Source organism: Nomascus leucogenys, chromosome 11 (assembly GCF_006542625.1).
Source record: "Nomascus leucogenys isolate Asia chromosome 11, Asia_NLE_v1, whole genome shotgun sequence".
NCBI lineage: Eukaryota > Metazoa > Chordata > Mammalia > Primates > Hylobatidae > Nomascus > Nomascus leucogenys.
Window position 1 is genome coordinate 77,664,583 of NC_044391.1, and position 24,999 is coordinate 77,689,581.

The window sequence follows — 24,999 nt, forward strand, 5'->3', positions numbered from 1 at the left end:
TGGGGTGGAGAGTTCTGTAGATGTCTATTAGGTCCACTTTATGTAGAGCTGAGTTCAATTCCTGGATATCCTTGTTAACTTTCTGTCTCGTTGATCTGTCTAATGTTGACAGTGGGGTGTTAAAATCTCCCATTATTATTGTGTGGGAGTTTAAGTCCCTTTGTAGGTCACTGAGGACTTGCTTTATGAATCTGGGTGCTCCTGTGTTGGGTGCATATATATTTAGGATAGTTAGCTCTTCTTGTTGAATTGATCCCTTTACCATTATGTAATGGCCTTCTTTGTCTCTTTTGATCTTTGTTGGTTTAAAGTCTATTTTATCAGAGACTAGGATTGCAACCCCTGCCTTTTTTTGTTTTCCAGTTGCTTGATAGATCTTCCTCCATCCCTTTATTTTGAGTCTATGTGTGTCTCTGCACGTGAGATGGGTTTCCTGAATACAGCACACTGATGGTCCTGACTCCTTATCCAGTTTGCCAGTCTGTGTCTTTTGATTGGAGCATTTAGCCCATTTACATTAAACGTTAATATTGTTATGTGTGAATCTGATCCTGTCATTATGATGTTAGTTGGTTATTTTGCTTGTTAGTTGCTATAGTTTCTTCCTAGCCTCGGTGGTCTTTACAATTTGGCGTGTTTTTGCAGTTGCTGGTACTGGTTGTTCCTTTCCATGTTTAGTGCTTCCTTCAGGAGCTCTTTTAGGGCAGGCCTGGTGGTGACAAAATCACTCAGCATTTGCTTGTCTGTAAAGTATTTTATTTCTCCTTCACTTATGAAGCTTAGTTTGGCGGGATAGGAAATTCTGGGTTGAAAATTCTTTTCTTTAAGAATGCTGAATATCGGCCCCCACTCTCTTCTGGCTTGTAGAGTTTCTGCTGAGAGATCAGCTGTTAGTCTGATGGGCTTCCCTTTGTGGGTAACCCGACCTTTCTCTCTGGCTGCCCTTAACATTTTTTCCTTCATTTCAACTTTGGTGAATCTGACAATTATGTGTCTTGGAGTTGCTCTTCTCGAGGAGTATCTTTGTGGCGTTCTCTGTATTTCCTGAATCTGAATGCTGGCCTGCTTTGCTAGATTGGGAAAGTTCTCCTGGATAATATCTTGCAGAGTGTTTTCCAACTTGGTTCCATTCTCCCCATCATTTTCAGGTACACCAATCAGACGTAGGTTTGGTCTTTTCACATAGTCCCAAATTTCTTGGAGGCTTTGTTCATTTCTTTTTATCTTTTTTCTCTAAACTTCCCTTCTCTCTTCATTTCATTCATTTCATCTTCCATCAGCGATACCCTTTCTTCCAGTTGATCGCATCTGCTACTGAGGCTTCTGCAATCTTCGCGTAGTTCTCGAAACTTGGCTTTCAGCTCCATCAGCTCCTTTAAGCCCTTCTCTCCATTGGTTATTCTAGTTATCCATTCTTCTAATTTTTTTTCAAAGTTTTTAACTTCTTTGCTATTGTTTTGAATTTCCTCCCGTAGCTCAGAGTAGTTTGATCGTCTGAAGCCTTCTTCTCTCAACTCGTCAAAGTCATCCTCCATCCAGCTTTGTTCTGTTGCTGGTGAGGAACTGCGTTCCTTTGGAGGAGGAGAGGTGCTCTGTTTTTTAGAGTTTCCAGTTTTTGTGTTCTGTTTTTTCCCCATCTTTGTGGTTTTATCTACTTTTTGTCTTTGATGATGGTGATGTACAGATGGGTTTTTGGTGTGGATGTCCTTTCTGTTTGTTAGTTTTCCTTCTGCCAGACAGGACCCTCAGCTGCAGGTCTGTTGGAGTTTACTAGAGGTCCCCTCCAGACCCTGTTTGGCTGGGTGTCAGCAGCGGTGGCTGCAGAACAGCGGATTTTCGTGAGACCACAAATTCAGCTGTCTGATAGTTCCTCTGAAAGTTTTGTCTCAGAGGAGTACCCGGCCGAATGAGGTGTCAGTCTGTCCCTACTGGGGGGTGCCTCCCAGTTAGGCTGCTCAGGGGTGAGGGACCCACTTTAGAAGGCAGTCTGTCCGTTCTCAGATCTCCAGCTGCGTGCTGGGAGAACCACTACTCTCTTCAAAGCTGTCAGTCAGACAGGGACATTTAAGTCTGTGGAGTTTCTTGCTGAGTTTTTGTTTGTCTGTGCCCTGCCCCCAGAGGTGAAGCCTACAGAGGCAGGCAGGCCTCCTTGAGCTGTGGTGGGCTCCACCCAGTTCGAGCTTCCTGGCTGCTTTGTTTACCTAAGCAAGCCTGGGCAATGGCGGGCGCCCCTCCCCCAGCCTCGCTGCAGCCTTGCAGCTTGATCTCAGACTGCTGTGCTAGCAATCAGCGAGACTCCGTGGGCATAGGACCCTCCGAGCCAGGTGCGGGACACAATCTCCTAGTGTGCCGTTTTCCAGGCCCGTTGAAAAAGCGCAGTATTAGGATGGGACTGACCCGATATTCCAGGTGCCGTCTGTTTCCCCTTTCTTTGATTAGGAAAGGGAACTCCCTGACCCCTTGCGCTTCCCGAGTGAGGCAATGTCTCGCCCTGCTTCAGCTCGCGCACAGTGCGCTTCACCGACTGTCCTGTACCCACTGTTAGGCACTCCCTAGTGAGATGAAACCGGTACCTCAAGCAGAAATCATCTGTCTTCTGTGTCGCTGGGGCTGGGAGCTGGAGACCGGAGCTGTTCCTATTCGGCCATCTTGGCTCCAAGCTCTTTTTTTTTTTTTTTTTGGGACGGGGTCTTGCTCTGTCGGCCAGGCTGGAGTGCAGTAGTGCAATCTCAGCTCACTGCCTACTTTTTTTTAATTTAAAATAATGCTTCTATAAACTTTCTTGTAGCTAATCTTTTGCACACATTCTTAAGTAATATTTTTGGGTAATTCCTTCTAGTGAAATTGTTTCTCTAATATCTTTAATGTTTTCTTATCACTCCTATTTTCAAATCTTAATAATTTCTATTTTTCTTCTTTGGGCCCCTTGTGACTTCATTCCATTTTTATGAAAGTTTGAAAATTAAGCTCAGACCTAGTAATCTAAGAAAGGATTGGACCAGAGTTAAGGACAAGATAGGAATGACTTTCCATGTCTTAGAGCTCATAATCCTTGTTAATTTTAACCAGAATTACATGAGCTAACAACAAAACTTACTTTTTAGATGGTTTATATTGAGTTGGCCCTCCACCTCCTCATCTCCTTTTTTTTCTTACTATACTTTAAGTTCTGGAGTACATGTGCAGAACGTGCAGGTTTGTTACATAGGTATACATGTGCCATGGTGGTTTTCTGCACCCATCAACCCGTCATCTACATTAGATATTTCTCCTAATGCTATTCCTCCTCTAGCCCCCCCACCCCATGACAGGCCCCAGTGTGTGATGTTCCCCTCCCTGTGTCCATGTGTTCTCATTGTTCAACTCCCACTTATGAGTGAGAACATGCGGTGTTTGGTTTTCTGATCTTGTGTTAGTTTGCTGAGAATGATGGTTTCCGGCTTCATCCATGTCCCGGCAAAGAACATGAACTCATCCTTTTTCATGGCTGCATAGTATTCCATGGTGTATATGTGCCACATTTTCTTTATCCAGTCTGTCATTGATGGACATTTGGGCTGGTTCCAAGTCTTCGCTATTGTGAACAATGCCACAATAAACATACCTGTGCATGTGTCTTTATAGATTTATAATCCTTTGGGTATATACCCAGTAATCTCTTTTTACTGAATCAGCTCAGTCACTTTCTACAGAGCTATGGATCAAGTTTAAGTTTTGTTATTGTGACATAAACTTTATACATTTAGGTTTGCCTGGCTAGCTTCCAGAGGCTGTTTTTTCGAAGAGATATTTGGTCTATCATTCAGGTAATCTTCCACTGATTGGCTGTTAATTTTATTCTGTCCTATGTAATGAAAAAGCATTTATTAAGCCTCTTCGGTGTAGATGGCTTTTTGTTAGGTGATGAATAGGACCGTTTCTCCCGAGGAGCTCATGGTTTAGCAGGGGAGGTAGACTTGTAAATACCCAGATTCCTTCACTGTGACATGTGCAGCAACAGAAGCATGTGCAAGGTAGAGGAGCTAGTAACTCTTTCTAGAGGGATCAGGGAAGTTGTCCTAGAAGAGGTAACAACTGAGTTGCATTTTTGTAAGATAAACAGGGATTCCACAGGTGATCGTGCAGCAGGAAGGGTGGGGAAGAGAGAGAGCACTATTTTCAAATATGATGGAGCCCAGAAAAACATGGTGTATTTAGGAAACCATATGCAGAGTGGTATGACTAGAAAATTTGCTATGGGGAGAGGAAAGGGGTGATGAACCTGGAGGGGAGGACAGTGATTAGGTCAGGAATAGCCTTGGGCTGTTGTGCCCTTAGACTTGACTCTGGAGGTGTTAAACCCCTGACTTTATGAGATGGGTGTTTTAGAAAGATATACAGCAACGTGGTGCCTGGATTTCAGGAGGAAGATATTGGAAACAAGGAGACCAGTTAGGAGACCATTGTAATTACTCATGAAAGAAATTAAGAAGATGCAGACAGGAGAGTGATGATGGCAGAAAAGAACAGATGCCCAGGGTGCTAAACCAGGTCAGGGGCCTTGGGGGTTGAATGGCACAGGGCTGAGAGAGGACTTAAAAATACAGAATGCTTGAATGATCCAAGAGAGTTTAGTGGAGAAACCAAAACTGAGAGTCAATTATTCTAAAAGAGGCATCAACAGGAAAAATATGAGTAGGGAGCAAAAGCTACATGAGATACAACAGGCTAGGCCCTAGGAACAGCAAAAAATATTCCAGAGATATGAAAAAAATCAACAGAGATATGAAAAAAATCAACAGATTTGCTAAGTAGAGCAAACAAATAACATGAACGGAATATTCACAAAGTAAAATTTTCCTCCAACCCGAAAATCTGGTAAAATCCCAGCAAAAGAGAAGTCCTGGAGGGGGAAAAAATGCTGAATTGATTTCAAGTAATTTTGAAATGAATGTGAAAATCTCATTTAGAATAACATGTTCAAATTTCATGGGCAGCTCTAATAGGCACTAAACACTTCCCCTATTTTACTGGCTCTTTGTTCCTGGCGGGGAGGAATGTGTATACTTGTCCATATCCTTTACTGGAGAAAATAGGCAAAAATGTGTTATTTATAGATGCTGAAAACCATCCTTCTAAGTAGTAATATTTGGCAGTTGTCCTCCTCTGTTTGACAGGAATGTTTTATTTCCTTTGGTTTGGACTATGTTCTAGTTATGCAATGCCATGGAACAAATCACTTCAAGACTTAGTGTCTAAAGACACCAATATTCTACTTAGGAATCTGTAACTTAGCCAGGGCTTAGGGGGAGCACCCTGTCTCTGAGCCACTTGATACCAGCTTTGGCAGCGGAAGGTGGAGGAATGAAATTATTTGAATGTTCCCTACTCACGTGTTTGGTGGTTGATGCAAACAACCGAGGTCTGGAACAATTGGTGCCCGATGGCCATCTCTCTCTATTTCTATATGATTTCCCCAGCAGATTGGCTTCAGAGTAGCCAGATTTTTTTCACATGTTGATTGGAGACTCCCAAGACATCTTCAAGAGAGAGAAAACGCTAGGAGGGAGCTGTGTTGCTTTTCTAACCTACCTCAGAAGATACTGTCTCTTTTGCTACATTCAAGTTATTAGAAATGAGTTGCCAAAGCCAGCCCACATCAAGGAGGGAGAATTAGACTCCATCTTCTGTGGGAGGAGTATCAAATGATTTGTTTTAAAACCACAGCAGTCTGGATGAACAGTTTGCAGGAAGTCAAATGATCCCTCTCCTCCAGGAGACCTACCATTGTAGCCATAGTTTGGTTGTATACTCTTTATTTTAGGGATTTCTACCAGAGACCTTTTTTAACTCCATTCCCTATTTGATTTTCACCTAATCCAGTCTTCCCAAGTTCAGGTCTTTATGACTTTTGATGGGCCCGGAGCCACATGGTATAGTAGAAAGCAGTGGTGTTCAGAGTCAGAAGGAGCTGATTAGTAACCTCCTGATCTCAAGTCTGCTGTTGACTTGCTGTGATCACCTTGTGACTCAGACAAGCTTTCCACAGCATGTGGTATTAATTCAGACCACAAATAGTGTAGTTTTTCTTTTAATTAAAATAACCATAAGATTTATGCGTGGAACAGTTAACAAACTTTATTGAGCTCTTCTTACATGCAGAATGCTATGCTGGGATCTATGGATATACAAAGACTGGCCTAAGGGAAAGTAGAGGCTGGTGCTTAGCAATAAGTGGAGAGAGTTTGCAGACGGAGGTCAATAGTATGCTTAGACCTGGGCCACCAGGGCTTTTGCCCCAGGCTCCATGCCATCCACTGTCCTTTCCCCAAACCCCAGCCTCAGGGACTCCTGTGCCCTGAAGTCTCTTCTTCAAAGTTTTCTAAGTGCCTTTCTGGTGCTTAGAACTTGCCAGGGCTGGCAGTGCCATCTGGGCAGGGTGCTCTGAACCCGAAAGAGGCCGAGTGTAGGCCCTGGCCTTCCTTTCTCACCTTCAGGGTGCTCTCTGACTATTCACACTCTCACTTCCCCTATTTGTGGGGTTGACCAGGAGCTTCAGGACTCACACCTATGGGGTTATTTCCCTCCATTTCTCAGTTCTAGAAGGGCATCCTGGCAAGCAGATAGCTTCCACTGGATGGCATGGTATCTCTCTTATAGGATGCCATGAAATCAGGCCACCAGAATGATGCTGACATGCTGATTCTGAGGTCTGATAATTTTAATTTCTAAAAAGTTTCCAGGCGATATTGATGCTTCTGGTCAGAAAAACACTTTGAGAACTAATGATTTTTTTGTGAAACTGTGTGTCTTGTGAATGAACAATGTTGTATTCTTTGTAATCCTTTGAGATATTTTGTTCTTACTTACTGAAATATTGATAAAATGCCTAGCTCAAGAGCAATGCAGGTCTAAAGTTTATCATCTAAACACCAGATGCACACAGTGATACTGATTCAGGCATCATCCTCTAGAATGCCTCTCTGTAAATGCCCTACCAGACTAATCTGCACTGTTGGTCACTACATAGTTAATGTAATGGGTTTCTCATCCATGTGGCTCACATGAACACCAAGAAAGCCATTTGGCTTAAGGAGCAGAAAGGCAAATCTATAGTTCTGGGACTGCCTAATTCTTACTGTGGCTGAATACCACAGGAGTGGGTATGAATATCCCTTCCTTTATATATTGTTCCAAAATCTTTGGTGAAAATGAAATTTAAAAAAGTAAAATCGAATCCCATGTTTATTAGAGGAAGTAGTTCTTCAGAGGAAAATATAATGGATATTGGGGGCGGCAGATTGCTTTGGGAGTTTAGATTTTATAAAAGGGACTGTGAGGTTATGGCCAGGATTCCTAAAGGGGCAGAGTCTAAAGTCTCCCAAAGATGACCAACAGGCCAAATGACTCATTAATAGATTTGGGAGTTTCCAAGGACATTTGTAGTTTCCATGATTGAAGACAGCAGAAGATCCTTAACAATCAACATTTACTGCACAACCAGTGAGTGACAAGTCCACCCCAAGATGTGGGTTTTGCAGAATGAACAGGCCCCAAGGGACTCATATTATGGTACTCCTCTCCCCACATCTCCCATAAGCCACTAAGAGGCATTGATGAGCAGGGAGGTATCTAAAAAGGGTGTCAACCTGGCACCACAGAAATCAGAGGAAGGAGATGCGTGTAGGAAAAAATATTATAGAACATGGTAAGTGTTCCGAAACATTATCTTAGTTGGCTCCCAATTTCTATTTGGGAGGGAATATTATTCCTCCTTTAAAAATGGGGAAACTAAAGCGCAGGGACTTGCCCAAAATTATGCAGCTAGTATCACAGAGCCAGGATACAAATAATCTATACACATATGGCGTATATAGAAAAGTATATTAGGAACAGGTGATCTGCATCAAATCATCACTCAACCATCTACTAGCTATAGTCTAGTTAACTGAATTTCTCTGAGTTCTTAGTTAACTCTTACACAAAATAGGGCTGTCTTATAGAAACCAGGCTTATGGTGAAGAAGAGATAAGAAACAAAGTGCCTAGTTCGGTGTTGGTCGCATAGTAGATGCTAGAAAGACTGACTTCCTTCCCTTCCTGCCTCATCTCCCCCAAGATGGCTCCATGCTGGAGGCACAAAAGAGATGTTTCTCTCAAACAAATTACTTTACCTTTCTAAGACTTAATTTCCTCATTTACAAAATAAAGATAATGGGGGCTATCTACTTTATAGAATTGTTGTGTCATTTATTTTTTATTTTTATTTTTTTGAGATGGAGTCTCATTCTGTCATCCAGGCTGGAGTGCAGTGGCATGATCTCTGTGCTGCAACCTCCGCCTCCCGGGTTCAAGCAATTCTCCTGCCTCAGCCTCCCAAGTAGCTGAGATTACAGGTGTGTGCCACCACGCCTGGCTAATTTTTGCATTTTTAGTAGAGACACGGTTTCACCATGTTAGCTGAGCTGGTCTCGAACTCCTGACCTGAAGTGATCCACACACCTCGGCCTCCCAAAGTGCTGGGATTACAGGCATGAGCCATGGTGCCTGGCCTGTTGTGGCATTTAAATGAGACGATGCACGTTAAGTACATACATAGCATGCTTAGTGCTCAATAAATGTTAGCTATCATTAATAATAACAGAAATGAACATTCAAGAATCTGGGGTTCTTGGAGTCAGAGGGACAATGTGCTTGCTCTTTGATTCTGTGCCTTGCAACTGGCAGCCCTTTAAAGCTGAGTTGGGGAAGGCCCATGCCCAGGAGGAAGTCTGGAGGCCCTAGGGTGAAATTGGGCTGTTTGGATCACCCTGTTTTATCTCCTGTGCATGGCATACAGCCCTTGCCAAGGAGATGGCAGGATTTTCTTTCAAATAAAACCGAATTTTGCATAGTCCCCAGAAGAATTTTTTCTTCTGTTGCTGAATAGAGCTTCTAGAGGGCTTTTTGCAGGAGTGAAGAGAATGAAATAGTTGACTTCTCTATCACAGCCCCTGGTTTAATAATTAGACATTCCAGGAATAACTGCTTTGGCAGAAGTCAGCTACATTTTATTTTGACAGGGAGAGTCTTTTGTTTTCCATTTCCTTCCTGTTCCATCATGCTCATGGAAGAAGGTATTCGAAGTTTGGAGTTTTTGTAACATATTTCACTGCTTAGGGCTATAATGTATGGTAAAATATTCCTTAAAGGTCACAGTGAGAAATATTTTATGGTGTAGAGCTTATTGGAAAGACCAGCTCCCAGTATAACCCAGACAGTATCTACTTGGTATATCTTAAAATTAAAGCTATATTATAACTCTTCTTCAGATTTTTATTCTATCTTTGGAATGGGGAGCTAACGCTGCAGAGTTTAAAAAAGGCAGGAGGGTGCAGGGCGTGGTGGCTCATGCCTGTAACCTCAGCACTTTGGGAGGCTGAGATGGGTGAATTGCTTGAGCCCAGGAGTCTGAGAACAGCCTGGGCAACATGGCAAAACCCTTCCTCTACAAAAAAAAAAATACAAAAAATTAGCCAGGTATGGTGGTGTGTGCCTTGCCTGCAGCCCCAGTTACTCCAGAGGCTGAGGCAGGAAAATTCTTTGAGCCCTGGAGGGGCTGCAGTGAGCCGTGATCATGCCACTGTACCCCTGCCTGGGTGACAGAGCAAGACCCTCTTTCAAAAACAAACAAACAAACAACAAATGTGGGAGGGCACTGAAGCAGAGAGACCAAAGCATGCATTCCAGCTCAGCCATTAAATTGTCCCTGGCAAGTTATTAAAAATCTGTGATCCTCGGCATCCTCATCTGGAAAACGGCAGTAGTAAGCCCAACTTTGCAGGGTGGTTTGGAGAATGAGGGGACATTTGTAAAGCTCACAATGTGGCACATGGTAATTGCTCAATACATTTAGATAAATATTAGGTCCCTTCCCTGGCCTCCTCCAGTGCTTTATAGTTGAGTGCCCATGGGCAAGTCTCTGAGCCTTCCTGATCTCAGTTTACCCATCTGTAAAATTAAGGGGCTTGGCCAGCTCTTCACACACTGTAATTTGTATCAGGCCTGAAAAGTGTCTGAGTCTCTGATTATGTTGTTATCATTCAATGATGCTGAATTGAATTAGCTCCAGGTGAAAGGTGGAATGACCACAGGTATCTGGGTGGCCTGGGTGGTCTTCATGGCAGAGTGACTTTTGACTGGGCCTGAGGAACTTTCAAGTTAGAGGGACTCAGGGTAGGTAACAGCCTGAGTCCTTCTGGCCAGGAGAACAGCCCAGGGAGGTTCAGCCCAAGCCCTACATGGAGTTCCAAATAACCAGCCAGTTCCAGGACCAAGCTAGGCACTTGTGACAGGTCCAGACTATTGTATTACTCAGCTTCCTTTTGGTGAGAAGCAGCAGAAACCCTACAAAAACCAGTTGGAACCCTGTAAAAATCAGCATAAAAGGGACTTTATTGTCTCATTAACCTTGGCAGTCAAAGGGATAGATCCATATACTACTGGATTGAGGACCTCAAATGATGTTGTCAGGGCATTTTATCTCTACATCTTTTTGTTCTTCTTGTCTGTCTTTTTGAATGTTGGTCTTATATTTTTCCTCCTGTTTCTGATAGATTTTCTCCACCTGAGAGCCGAGCTGGCTCTTGGCAGACCTAGGCTTGCAGACTTTGGCTTACAATGCCATAAGGATACAATACAGTAGAATACAATACAATACAATACAATACGATAAGATGCAATACAACAGGAATAGAGGTCTTCTCTCCCCCCTCGTCCACACATCAGTCCTGTGGAAGGGCTCTGATTGGATTTTGTTAGCTATGTGCTCATTCCTTGGATGAGTATATGGTAGCATGTAAATGGCATGCTACAGTGCTCAAAATCCAATGCCCTGGACGATGTCACCAGTGTGACCGGGAGCCAGGTGGGCATTGTGATTTATAGTCTGATGATATCTATGTGGAATATAGAAGCTGCTGTTCACCAGCACAAAAAGATGTGCCAGACAAAAAAAACCAACACGACCTGAAGAGATGCTCATGACAGGAGGCTCAGCAATAGAAATAAATCCCTGTTTTGGCCCAGTTTGCTGTCCACTCAGAGACGCTGTGACTCTCCAGAGACCACTGAGAAGCACAGCAGTGTACCCCTGGGTCTCACCTCCAGAAATTTGACTTTTTTTTTCTCTTAGTAGCTTCCTCTTTTCAATATCTTATTCACGAACATTACATGTCATTGTCCATCACTGATGTTTTTCCAGTGTCAAATTCCTCACCTCCACTGTGCTTTCATTTCTCCTGCCTACAAAACTCCAAGTCAGCCAAACCGTCCCATTTCTCCAGGCTTACAACTGGACTTCTGGGCACTCCAGGAGGTAGTCACATGTCTGCACTGGCAAGTGCCACTATAAATTCATGGCCTCCAACTTCAGGCAGGCTCCATTCCCAAGCAGCTCTTTCATCCACTGTGGAGACAGTGGCCATTTTAGAACATCCTCCACTTGCTGATTATTCTGTTTCTGTTGCAGATCCATTCACTACCTATGTCTTTTCTGTGCCCTGATTGTCCAACCTCTACAGACTATCATCTGGCTCCCTTGGCCTCTGGCTTCCTGTTGGGCTTGGCCAAGGGAAGTACCATCAGAAGAATGAGAGGGCAAGAGAAGAGGAAACTTGGGCTGCTTATTTTCCGGCTTCCTCCCTGCCTCACCATGCAATCTCCACAGCCTCACCTCCTATTTGCCAAGGATAAAACATGTTCTGTCAAGCTCTGAATGGGTAGCATATCTGTTTAAAAGATCATACCACCTGAGTGTAGTGGCTCACACCTGTAATCCCAGCACTTTGGGAGGCCAAGGCAGGCGGATCATGAGGTCAGGAGATTGAGACCATCCTGGCTAACACGGTGAAACCCCGTCTCTACTAAAAATACAAAAAATTAGCCAGGCACGGTGGTGGGCACCTGTAGTCCCAGCTACTTGGGAGGCTGAGGCAGGAGAATGGCGTGAATCCGGGAGGCGGAGCTTGCAGTGAGCTGAGATCATGCCACTGCACTCCAGCCTGGGCAACAAAGCGAGACTCTGTCTCAAAAAAACAAAACAAAAAAAAAACTTGAAAAGTTATATTTCAGGAAGAAAATGGATTAAGAAACTGATTAGTTTGTCAAACATTGTTAATGCCAACATTCCACAGTTACTTTTTAGTTATAACTCACAAAAGAAATCAATGGGAAAATTTAAATATAGTACATCAGCACTTAATAGAGGATGCTATGGTCAGAATGGGCATCAAGACAAAGGAAGGCATGTTTCATGTACCATTGAGGCAGGAAGCAGTGTCTTAAGAAGCTCAAGGCTAGAAGCAGGTCTTAGGGTTTGAGACAAGGAGAATTCACATATAGTCTTATTCTATTAATAGAAGAGTCTGTGCTGCATTATGGGGAAATTACTTGCCCTGGTTTGAGTTTTATTTCCATCCCTACTCCCACTCTCCCTTCCCCCAACCCACCTGGGACGATCTGTACTAATCCTGCTAACCACTATTTGTCTGGAGGAAATTTTATATAGAAAACATATGTATTCGACAAAATCAGGCACGTTCAGGGTGGTATGGCCGTAGACAAAGACATATGTATTCTTTAACAGGCATGCAGCTCAAGTTTGAAGAGTTCCTATTTTTCAAGTAATGCAAATTGTGGAATAATAGTGAAAGAGCATGGATTTTGGAATCATTCAGGGATAGGTGCACTTAGAAAAGTTACTAAAACTCTCTGGGTCTCAGTTTCTTCTGTACTACTCAAAAATTAAGCCTTCTCCACCCTGTTCAGCCACTCCATACACACAATACCCCAATATGTGCAGACTAAAGCCTCAAACTTCGATGTGCATACGAATCAACTGAGAAACCTTATTAAAATGCAGATCCTGATTCAATAGGTCTGGGGTGATCCTGGGATGATTCTGTGTTTCGTTTTTTTGTTTTTTTTTTTTTTGATGGAGTCTCACTCTGTTACCCAGGCTGGAGTGCAGTGGTGCGATCTTGGCTCATGGCAACCTCCACCTTCCAGGTTCAAGTGATTCTCCTGCCTCAGCTTCCCAAAGAGCTGGGATTACAGGCATGCACCACAATGCCCGGCTGATTTTTGCTTTTTTTAGTAGAGACAGGGTTTCACCATGTTGGCCGGGCTGGTCTTGAGCTCCTGACCTCAAGCAGTCTGCCCGCCTCGGCCTTCCAAAGTGCTGGGATTACAGGCACGCACCACAATGCCCGGCTGATTTTTGCTTTTTTTAGTAGAGACAGGGTTTCACCATGTTGGCTGGGCTGGTCTTGAGCTCCTGACCTCAAGCAATCTGCCCGCCTCGGCCTTCCAAAGTGCTGGGATTACAGGCATGAGCCACCACTCCCGGCCAATTCTGCATTTCTAATAAGCTCCCAGGTGCTGCCCAGGCAGCTGGTTCTTGGACCATACTTTGAGAAGCAAAAATCTCCTTGTATGGATAATCTGAGTGTGAAAAGAAAATGAGCCAGTGTTTTTTTTATAGCAACTGAAAGTTCCACAATGTGCCCTAGCCTTTTCCAGGACTCGTTACAGGAATGGTGGAAGTGCTGTGAGCAGCTCTGAGGAGTCTGCAGCCCCGCAGATGCTTGGGTCCCTCTGGTTGCTTTATTTTTAGTGTGGTCAGGTCTGCTGCCCCTACTGGCCCTGTCTTGTGCCTTCTCCTAATTTATGTCGTAACTAATCACAGCACCTTAGCCCTCTTATGGTGCCTTAAATAGTTATAGGGGAACCTCTATGCTTCCAGTCTCCTCACCATTAACCAGCCTGTGCAAAGTGTATCCTAAATCAGGCCACTGACATTTTGGAATAAAGAGTTCCCTGGTGATATGGCCTAAACTTCACAGGTACTGGGTCATCACTGTACAAATCAGCTTTTAGAAGCTGGAAAAAAAATTGGGCCAAATGCTTCAGTGTGCATTACATTTAAATAAAACATGTGTGGATGCTTTGACACATTTTAAAAACACTCTAGGTGTTAAAATGGAAATAATATAACAATGAATGACAAGATGTTTCATTTATCACTTACTATGACTAGATGCTTTATATTCAGTATCTGTAATCCTCACAGAAACATTGAATCTGTATTTTTCTCTTGTGCCAGTGGGGACACAGGAACTCAGAAAGGATCAATTATTTGCCTGGTTTACACAGCTCATATGCAGCATAGCCTGGGTCCACCTGCCTCTGATGCCTGTTAAACACCTTCTGCCTCTCCAGATTAACGGTTCTCTCAGGCACCCTTTTCATTAGACAACCGCTTCCCTGAACACATGCATTGTTTTAGTTTTGCTATTTACTTTCTCATTCCCAATATTTGTGGTTTTTATTAATGAGGTTCCCCTTAAGGCAATGTGATCATTGTGTTGGAAAATATTAGTGGGAGGTTTCTTTGAAATATTTAGTCAAGTTTAAACCCTACACAAAATGATATTCTTCTATGTCAGGAATGGGTGACAAATGAAGTCATTTCTTTTTTCTACCGGGTAGCAAGGCAGTATCAGTGTATAAAGGGTGGGAATAATGCATCCAAAATGTGGGTCATTATTTGTTTTTTCACTGTAGGGCTGAAGAAATATTTAAGTTTGTACTGAGTCACACATAGCCTCAGTGTGTTATTTATATTGGGAGTGATTGAATTTTTGTGACTGAATTTATTTGAGTGATTGAATTGTGAGTGATTGATCAGTCGCTAGGATTGAAACTAAGGCAACGTGACATAAACAAGAACTGGACCAAAGTAATCACAGCATCAAAACTCTGACAAGGGAGAAATGGATTTAGATATTGGACCCCCATAATAGTTTTTGTGAATTAGAAATGCCCTTCGAGTCTATTAATAAAGGGCATTTCAAGTTTTGAAAAAAGAACTTTGAGAACATTACAGCAATAAAGGGCACTAGTTGGGCCAGGCTTACTGATAGTCTGACATCACAAATGTTTCCTGTAAGGTCACAAAATGCCATTGATTCTGGTTGCCTGATCATTATCACAACTTGTCTACCTTTAAAAACAAGAAAATAATTTCTTCCCATTTTACACACTCTCTACTTTTCCTTTTTGGGATCATGCTCAGTTCTTTTTCTCTTCCAAAGGAGAGGAGGTGGTGAAGAAGCAGATGATTTCTGTAAGAGGCTGCTAAAGGCTCACAGAGAATATTATCTTTTTCTTGATGTTTCTTTAAAGCAGTGATAGCAAGGACAGCATAGCCTTTAGCACATATTTTGCTGATGGCTTCAATGTGTTTTATTTGCCAAACACTTAAATATTTTTAGAGAGAGTTGCTCCATGCTTTATAAATAGCGATGTTCTAAAACTTACCAAGATGAACTGTGTTTTCTATGATGTTGTTCTAAAAGAAATGTGTGGCATATTTATGCAGCAAAAATGCTGTAAAAATACAAAGCAACCCCTTACACAGCGATAAGTAAAAGGCGATAAAAATGACCAACAGTAATTCATGTTTAGCAAATTAACAGGAAAGAAGAAATCTTTTTTTCTTTGCCTGACCAGACGGGTAAGGAAAAAATCCAAGGCATTAGTGGAGCAAATAGCCAGTGTGCTATCTACCAATACCATTAAGTGAGAGTGAAAGAATTGATCTCTGAAAACATAGTTAATGCACAGAGTTCTTTCATGGCTGGAAGGATTCCATACTCTTCGTGTGGGAAAATACCCTTTTCTATGCTTTTGGGTGGTGGTCCTTGAGTCAGCATCTGGGGGTCCTGGAAGGAATATACAGACAGTGAAACCCAGCATCAAGGTTTGAGTCCCTGAAAGCTGCTTAAAGTAGAGCAAGTCATACAACCTATTTGGGCTTCCATTTCCTTATCTAAAAATGGAGAACAAAATGAGAATACATGTAAAAATGGTTCAGATCCCAAACTAGATGGGTATTAGTTATTGTGATCATTATTGCTGTTATTCTGACTGTATATAGCAGCCCTGGTTTGAACTTCTTTGTGCTGAGACTTGGAGGTCTATATCCTCATGCTCCTCCCGCTAGGCTCTGCCCATCATGGTCTATATCTACAACCTGCTTTCTGAAGATGCGTGTGTTTTACTTACTTGGGAATAGTCTGATGTTCTACCAAGTTCAGAGGATGCAGGGGACATTGGAAACAAATGTGGATCATCTTAGAACGAAAATTGAAATAATTTTACATTTTACACATCATGGTAGCCAGGAATACAAAAACATCACTCATTCCTCAGTGTCTAGCTCAGGAAACCTTAATTTGCATTGATTACAGAATAAAAATTCTGGCAATTCAAGATAAACAGTCATCTTTGAAGGTAAACTCAGTCAGTTTTGGATTCTCTCCTCACCTCCCTTCTCCATAGGGGTGATCTGTGATCTAAGCTGGGGCAGAGCACCTGGTCCCTGTGCCATCCTCAGTCCTCAGGGGCGCACATTACAGGGCTGCTAATCCGTGACCCCGGGATGAAACTTTCTCCCCTCACATCTGTGGGCCTCCGGGGCCCCATTTGTGTGCTTTGTATCCCCTTGGTCTTGACCCCAGCTTTCGCAGCTGCTGGCTTCCTCAGGCATTCCTGCACGACTTTTGATGGCAGGGACTGCTGCTAGAGAAACGTTTGGATGCTGTCCCATATCATGCTGGGGGGATGCGTAGGATGATTATACCTCCTGGTTTGCAGAAGACTTTGCCAGTTTTTGCCTGTTGTCTCTATGTGACTATTAATAGCACTCTTCATGCTCAAAAGTGTCCCAGTTTCGCAGTACATTCTACAATTGCTCAGGGTACAGGACTCAGGGAGGCTGTCCTCAGGCCCACGTTGCCATAATCTGCCACTTCCCTTTCACTTGGATGCCTCCTTGGACACAGGGTAGGTCAGGCCCACTGGCAACTCAAACCTTATCCAGTCCACTCTGATCCTTTCATCCTGCCTCAAGTTTCTTTTTGGCCTAAGGGAAAGGAAAGTAATACTTACATAATCAAATATTATTCTCCACTCCATGCCTTTATGCTCTAAGCTTTCTCCTTACTATTTTTTTTTGTGGTTATTCTACTGTTTTAATAAAAACATATCTGTTCAAACCATAATTTACTTCTAATCATTCAGTCTTTCAGGAAGCATTAGAAAAAAACATACATAGTAACGAACAGTGAGTTCAGACCCAGGTTCACATAGTTTGTTTTACTTTCAGGAAATCCAGAACCTCTAGGAAATTATTATATTATGAAGAAGTTAAATTTTATAAGCTCTTTCCCTCAACTTTGGCTAAATGCAACCATTTATATAGCTACATTTAGAAAACTAAATGATCATGAAGCAGAAATGTAAAATGGTAGATTTATTTTAATCTTTACTCAAGAATGATGTTTAGAGGTGGGGTAGCTCATGCCTGTAATCCCAGCACTTTGGGAGGCCAAGGCAGGTGGATCACCTGAGGTCAAGAGTTCGAGACCAACCTGGCCAACATGGTGAAACCCCGTCGTCTCTAATAAAAATACAAAAAATTAGCTGGGCATGGTGGAGAACATGCCTGCAATCCCAGCTACTTGGGAGGCTGAGGCAGGAGAATTGCTTGAACCTGGGAGGCAGAGGTTGCAGTGAGCCGCGGTGGCGCCATTGCACTCCAGCCTGGGCAACAAGAGCAAAACTCTTGTCTCAAAAGAAAAACAAAAAGAATAATGATATTAAAACAAAGCTCTTAATATAACAAACTGGTTAAAAAACAAGGTGAATCAATGCTGAGAAATTTCTTACTTAACAGAGTCATGCTCAGGCAGCAATACTTATAATCTTAAACTGTAAACTCTTAGCTTGCAACGTTTTGATTTTTCCTGTATCTTGCAAATTTCTCAGTGCCACTAAATATATTATCTACTATTTCTTCTTAAAGAACTAATGTTCATAAAAAGGATCATCATCGTCATCCTCATCTGATTCAAAATCAACCCCTTTCAATACTTGGCTCTGGGACATATTTTTGCTGGATGATGTGCTGGACCACTTTTGATCCGTTTGTGAAGTGGTAGGAAAAATGTCTCCTTCCACATCTGATTCATCTACCTCAATCACCTCTGAATAATTTTTAGTGATATTTTGGGAAGGCTGCTGTCTTGTAGATTTAAAGGCCTCTATAATAGACATATTTCTAGATGCTGGCACAGTGGTCTTTGAGTTCCCGCTATGAGTAGAAGTCTCCAGACCAGTGCCTGCTCTTCCTCTTTGAGACCCTCCTCTGATGCTGAATTCTGTCCTCTTCCTCCTCTTCCACCTGTTCCTCAGCCTCTTTGTTGGTTGCTGCTGAGATGCTAACATCAGAGTCATTAGCCATCTGTTCTGCTAAATCTATACTCATAAGGTCATCAGCACTAAAGGCAGAAGCAGGTTCCTCTGATTGAGATCTGAGAGCTCTGGCCCTGTTAATAGCATCACGGACGTCATCATCTTCACTAGTATTTTTTTTGTCTGTTTTCTCTGAAACGACATACTTCCTCATTGATTTTATCTTCTAGGGCATCAATATGATGTTCTTAAATTGCTGTGCGTGGTTTTTGTTTTTTTTTTTGAGGCGGAGTCTCGCTCTGTCACCCAGGCTGGAGTGCAGTGGTGCGATCTCGGCCCACTGCAAGCTCTGCCTCCTGGGTCCACGCCATTCTCCTGCCTCAGCCTCCCGAGTAGCTGGGACTACAGGCACCTGCCACCATGCCTGGCTAATTTTTTTTCTCTTTTTAGTAGAGATGGGGTTTCACTGTGTTAGCCAGGATGGTTTCGATCTCCTGACCTCATGATCCACCCACCTCGGCCTCCCAAAGTGCTGGGATTACAGATGTGAGCCACCATGCCCAGACGAAATTGCTGTGTTTTTTACAACTGGTATTTCATTAATTCCTCAATGGCATCTTTTTCCTCCTTGTCCACAAATTCTTGTACTGCTTCACCCATCCCTCTTTCTGTTAGCAGTGAGAGTGGCACATTCTTCTCTTCAGTTTGAAAATACTGTTTTACAAGATCTTCTACCCTTAAAGTTGTTCCTTCTGAAGAAGGTTTTGTGGTAAGTTTCCCAAAGTTGATCTCTTCTCCTGTTTTTTCCTTTTGTTTTCCATGCCTGAAAAAATGGATAATGTCTTTTGGATTAGCTACCCGATCCACAAATTTCTGGCTAAAGCGAAGAAGGTTGAAAGGTTCAAAACCTCCACTATAGTCCACTCGCAGTAGTATAAGAGGCTTCTCTGGCTGGCGAGAATTACCTAGATGTTCCCGTTTAGCATTTTCAAGCATTTCTTCAATCTTCGCCAAACAGAAGCTTTGTATGGCTTGGTTTAGTTTAGGATTATCTGGGTTAAAAAATGTCTGGATGATTAGCCAGAACAACATCCTCTATGAAAAACTACTGCACAGTGTGAAGAGGAATTTTCTGCATATTCATTTTCCTCCCTTTAATACACAGCAAGCCAACGTGTTTCTTTACAGCTTCTCCTGGGGAAAGAGAAGTAACCACTGAGCTTCCAGGTTGTGAGATATAAAACAGCTGTTGTTCATTTTTGGTTTTTGTTATTTTTAGATGAAGTTTCACTCCTGTTGTCCAGGCTAGAGTGCAATGGTGCGATCTTGGCTCACTGCAACCTTCACCTCCCAGGTTCAAGTGATTCTCCTGCTTCAACCTCCCAAGTAGCTGGGATTACAGGCACGCGGCACCACGCCCAGCTAATTTTGTATTTTTAGTAGAGACGGGGTTTTACCATGTTGGTCAGGCTGGTCTCGAACTCCTGACCTCATGTGATCCATCCACCTTGGCCTCACAAAGTGCTGGGACTACAGGCATGAGCCATTGCGCCTGACCTGTTGTTCATTTTTGGTTGGAGCTATTTTACACTCATGTGCATGGCCCCAGATAACAAGATCAATGAAGTCATCCAAAAATTGTTCTGGACTGAAGTTAGTACTTAGCCATGTTTACTCCTGTAATCACAAATAATCACAAATAAGTTAAACCAAGAGTTCTCATCTTCTTTTGATCTCAACATTGTTACTTTCTTATTGACAAACATTTGAGAGAGCCTTTCATCTGGAATGGATCCTAAATCATAGAGTGCAATCCTTGTGCTTCCTTTTTGAAGCAAAACCAGACTAATGTCTATCTTCTCCATGGACATTGAATGTCCAAAGTGATTTACAAATGCAACACAACTTAAAATGTCCAGGGCACAGCATGCATCTGCCCCCATGGGGTCGTCATGATTACCATGAATACTAAACACTGGAATTGAAATGTTGAGATTGCCATCTTGATAGTTCACCCACGGAAACGTACTAAAACCAAAGTTGACTGATTGATCACTGAGAATTTCAAACTGGACAGCCCTATCACCCATACGACATTTTCTTAATAACTTGAGGCAGATATGTAATGTTTTCCTTGAGGGCTTTGTTCATGAAAAAGATCACCACCTAACAAAATAAAATCCACTTGATTTTCCTGGGCAAGTTTTAAAATTTCATCTAGTGTTACACATGTATCATTTCCTCTGACTGCATCTTTCTCCATAAATCCAAGATCAGTATCTGTTGCAACTAAGACTTTAAACGAGTTTTAATCATCAAATGCTTCTGCAGGACTCATTTTTATGGTCAGTCAAACTCCTCTGGGACCAAGTTCTTCTTCAAGAACCCCTGGGTCCTTTACTCAAATGTCAGAAAATTCACTCAATTCCAAATTCTAGAAATTCCCACTCCTGGACTCTTCAAAGCCCCACCCATCGGGACCCTAGGCTGCCTTCTTTCTAGAAAGAAAGGGTGGGATCTGTGAGAAGAAAACAGCATGATCAGAACTTGCCTCTGAGAACCCGCAGGGCCATAAACCTGAATTCTCTCCCTACTATTTTAACAGAAGTTTCTAGAAATCAAACAAAACCTTTCTATTTCAGGTTTCTGGTCCCACCACTGGCCTTTAAGATACCTTGTTGATGTTAAGGGGAGAAATCCAAAATCATGTCGAATGTTGCTTCAGGATGCTGAAGGTGTGTGTGAGAGGTGGACTAAGGGCAAGTGAAAGGGGGCAAGGTGTACATTAAAGGAAGCAAGATAATCCAAGACAGCAGTAGATGACTTGTTACCAAGCCGTGTGACCGAGGTGACCACATTAGTTCAGACAGTAGAGGGATGAGAATAGCAGTGAAGGAAATTCTTCCTCCATACTGTCGTGGCAGAGGAGGCCTTATGACAGCCTGGAACTTCAATGAGAAAACTGTAAATTGGGTAGGTAGAGTTTTTCATAGGGGGAAAGGAAAAGAAATATAAAAACAAGGAGGCATAAAATAATAGGCACTTTAAACGAACAAGAAACAAAGCAGAAGTAAACCAAAATAGTTAAAACTCATTATTTGTGCAGAAAAACAGTTGGATATGGCTGGGCATGGTGGCTCATGCCTGTAATCCCAGCACTTTGGTAGGCCGAGGCAGGCAGATCACCTAAGGTCAACAGTTCGAGACCAACCTGGACAATATGGTGAAACCCGTCTCTACTAAAAATACAAAAATTAGCCGAGTGTGGTGGCATGCTCCTGTAATTCCAGCTACTCAGGAGAGAGAGGCAGGAGAATCACTTGAACCCAGGAGACGGAGGTTGCAGTGAGCCGAGAGCTGAGATCGTGCCACCGCACTCCAGCCTGGACAACACAGTGAGACCCTGAAAAAAAAAAAGAAATAAAGAAAGAAAAGAAAAGAAGGAAGGAAGGAAGGAAGGAAACCAGTTAGATATAAAGTTGACAAAGTAGGTTGGAGGCCTTTAAAATCAGTTTGGTGGATTTCAATATTATTCTCGGGTACAAGGGAGCCACTGAAGGATTTTGAGCAAGGGAGAGAGACATATTTAGATTTAGATTTCCCTCACCCCATTTTTTAAAGGGAAATACATGTGTCAGGTAGGTAGATTAAATACGATTTTGGTATAATTAGAAACGGAAAGAACAGATAAGGGTTTTAAAGTCAGCTTTTATAACTATGCTCAGTGAGGTAAAGAAAAATATATTTGTAGTGAATGAAAGATAAGCAGTCCCATCGGAATAATGGAAACTATAGAAAATAACCAGATGACAATTCTAGAACTGATTAATATATTATTTGAAAAATTTTAAAAAGTCACTGAATGCACTTACCAGAATGGAGAAGACAGAGTGAGCTTGAAGACAGATCAGCAGTATTATCTAATCTGAAGAATAAAGAAACAAGAATGAAAAAGGTGAACAGAACTCCAGGTACAGAGTTGAAAAAAGATATTTTTAGATAAAGAAGAATTTGTTGCTCTTAGATATGTAATGCTAAGGGAAGTTCTTCAGATTATGGAAAATGATAATAGATGGAAACTTGTATCCTCAGGAAGAAATAAAGAGTATCAAAACATGGTGAATCTGTGAACAAATACAAAACAACCCTTTGATTACTCCACACCTACCCAGAAAAATTCATCCTCCTGCATCTTCCCAGTCCTGGCAAGTGGCTCAGGCCATGATCCTTTGGGTCATTCTCAACTCCCCTTATTCTTTTGTATTACTTTTCTTGTACCAATCAACCAGGAAGTCCTATCCTTTCTACTAGCAAACTATATGTACACATTGACCTCTAGTGTTCACCAACCTGTTCTAAGCCACCCTCATCTCCACCAAGATCATCGCAGTAGCCTCCAAATCACCCTCCTTTCTTCTTCCCTTGACTCCCAACGGCCTGCTCTCAGCACCGTAGCCAGAATGATCCTTTGAATACGTAACTCTGATCATTTCACTCCTCTGTCATAGCCTTCTAAGAAGCTATGGGGATGGATACATAGCTGGGGATGGATACATCATCATTTTTATATTTATATTTAAAAATGTATCATTAACCTAGTATCAGATCAGTAGGGTTACTATAGTTTACAATAATGTATTGTGTATTTCAAAATAGCTGGAAGAGAAGAATTTCAATGGTTCTAGCATAAAGGAAAGACAAATATTTAAGGTGATGGATGTCCCACGTACACTGATTTGATCTTTACAAATTAAATGAATGTATTAAATTATCACATGTACCCTGAATTGATGTACATCTATTATGCATCAAAATATACATATATCATTTTAAAATGACACTTCACTGTGATTTTTATATATATTTGAGAAGACATTAAAAGAACTGAATGATTTTACTATAATAAAAAAGTTCCATTTTTATTAAGTTATTTACGTAAACAAGATTTCTCACAACATGTACCTTTAAAAATGAAAAAATAAAGGGAATAGAATTAATGCTTAATCCTACCTGTCTCAGTCTCCCAATAAATAACATACCTCCGTGAACACATGACCTAATTCAGAAAAAATATCGCAACCCTATACAAGCCATTAAAAGACAGATTTCCAAAAAATTTTTATTTTTTATGTTAAGCAAAGTTTATGAAAATTTATAAAATCTGCATTTGATCAATTATGTCTGATTATAGTTGTCAAGATAACACGATCCCTAAGATACCTGATAACAATCTTATGGTCATAAAAAATAACTTAAATTTTTATTTATATTAATACTTTCATTGCATCAAAATTATTTGACAGGGTCATCTGTGAGACATTTTCAAGCATACAAATATATTAAAATAAAATTATGGGTGAGAAATTGACTGGAAAAAAGTAGTTCAGGGAGAAAAAGGAAGAATGCTAAATTTCCAGCTGCTAAAGAAGAGCTTGTTCATGAATTTTTAAAATGGATAATGATAGATATCAAATAGCTATGAGATTTAAATTTCATTGGATACACTTAAGATAGTGATGTAACCACTTTATTTAAAAATAATAGTATGTACAATATGCTAGACATTGCACCCTTTGCAATTACAGTCATACATTCCTTAACAACAGGGTTACTTTCTGAGAAATGCCTCCTTAGGCAATTTCATACTCGTGGGAATGTCATAGAATGCTCTTACACAAACCTAGATGGTATAGCCTATTCCATACCTAGGCTATATGGTAGAGCCTATTGCTACTAAGCTACAAACCTGTATAGCATATTGCTGTACTAAATATTGTAGGCAATTATAACACAATGGTAAGTATTTGTGTATCTAAATACAGAAAAGGTAATGGTTGTGCTACAACATTATAACTATGATGTCACTAGTTTATAAAAATTTTTCAGCACCATTATAATCTTATGGGACCACCATGGTGTATGCAGTATGTTGTCGACTGAAATGTCATTATGTGGCTCATGACTACTTAATTTGTGATGAAAAATGTTGTTTGTATACCTAAAAGTGTTGAAGTTAATACTTAGCTTTCCAAATTTTTAAAAGGGAAGCAGAAGCAGAAAGTTTGCATTCTACTGATGCAATGGTTTCTAACCTGGAGAATAAATATTAATACTTATTGAATGTTAATAATGCTAGACATGGTTCTAAGTCTCACACATATATTGTTAAATGTTTATAATAAAGATAAAAGTAGTGTTCTTATTACTACTGTGCACTATAAAAAATTCCAAAACTTAATGGTGGTAATAAAGCAAACATTATATTTAGCTCACAATTTTGTGGGTTAGGAATTTGGGAAGGGTATGAGTTGGTCATTGTAATTTGGGATGTCTTTTGCAGTTGCAGTCAGATGTTGGCTGGGACCACAGTCATCTAAGGATAGTGCTCAAGCTGGCTGTTGTCTGGAAACTTAGCTGGGGCTACTGATCAGAGCACCTGCATGTGGCTGTCCAGCAAAGCAATGTTAAGGTAATCAGGTTCCTTACAGAATGGACATCTCAAGAGTGGTGGGTGAAAGCTGCATGGTCTTTCTGACTTAACTGTGAATGTTACATAGTATCACTTCCACCACGTTTTACATCAAAGTAGTGTGAAGCTCACCCAGATTCAAGGGGCTGAGAAACAGGCCCCACCTCTCAATGAAAGGAGTGTCAAAGAATTAGTTTTAAAACTGGCACAAGTAGATAATTATCTCTATTTTTATAGATGAAGAAAATAAAGCAT

At 41.5% G+C, this 24,999-nt stretch overlaps 1 pseudogene; it reads right to left on the reverse strand.

The window, feature by feature from the left end:
* Window positions 1-17,863: 17,863 nt before the first annotated feature.
* On the reverse strand, window positions 17,864-20,613 carry LOC100600874 (annotated as a pseudogene).
* Between the last annotated feature and the right edge of the window lie 4,386 nt (window positions 20,614-24,999).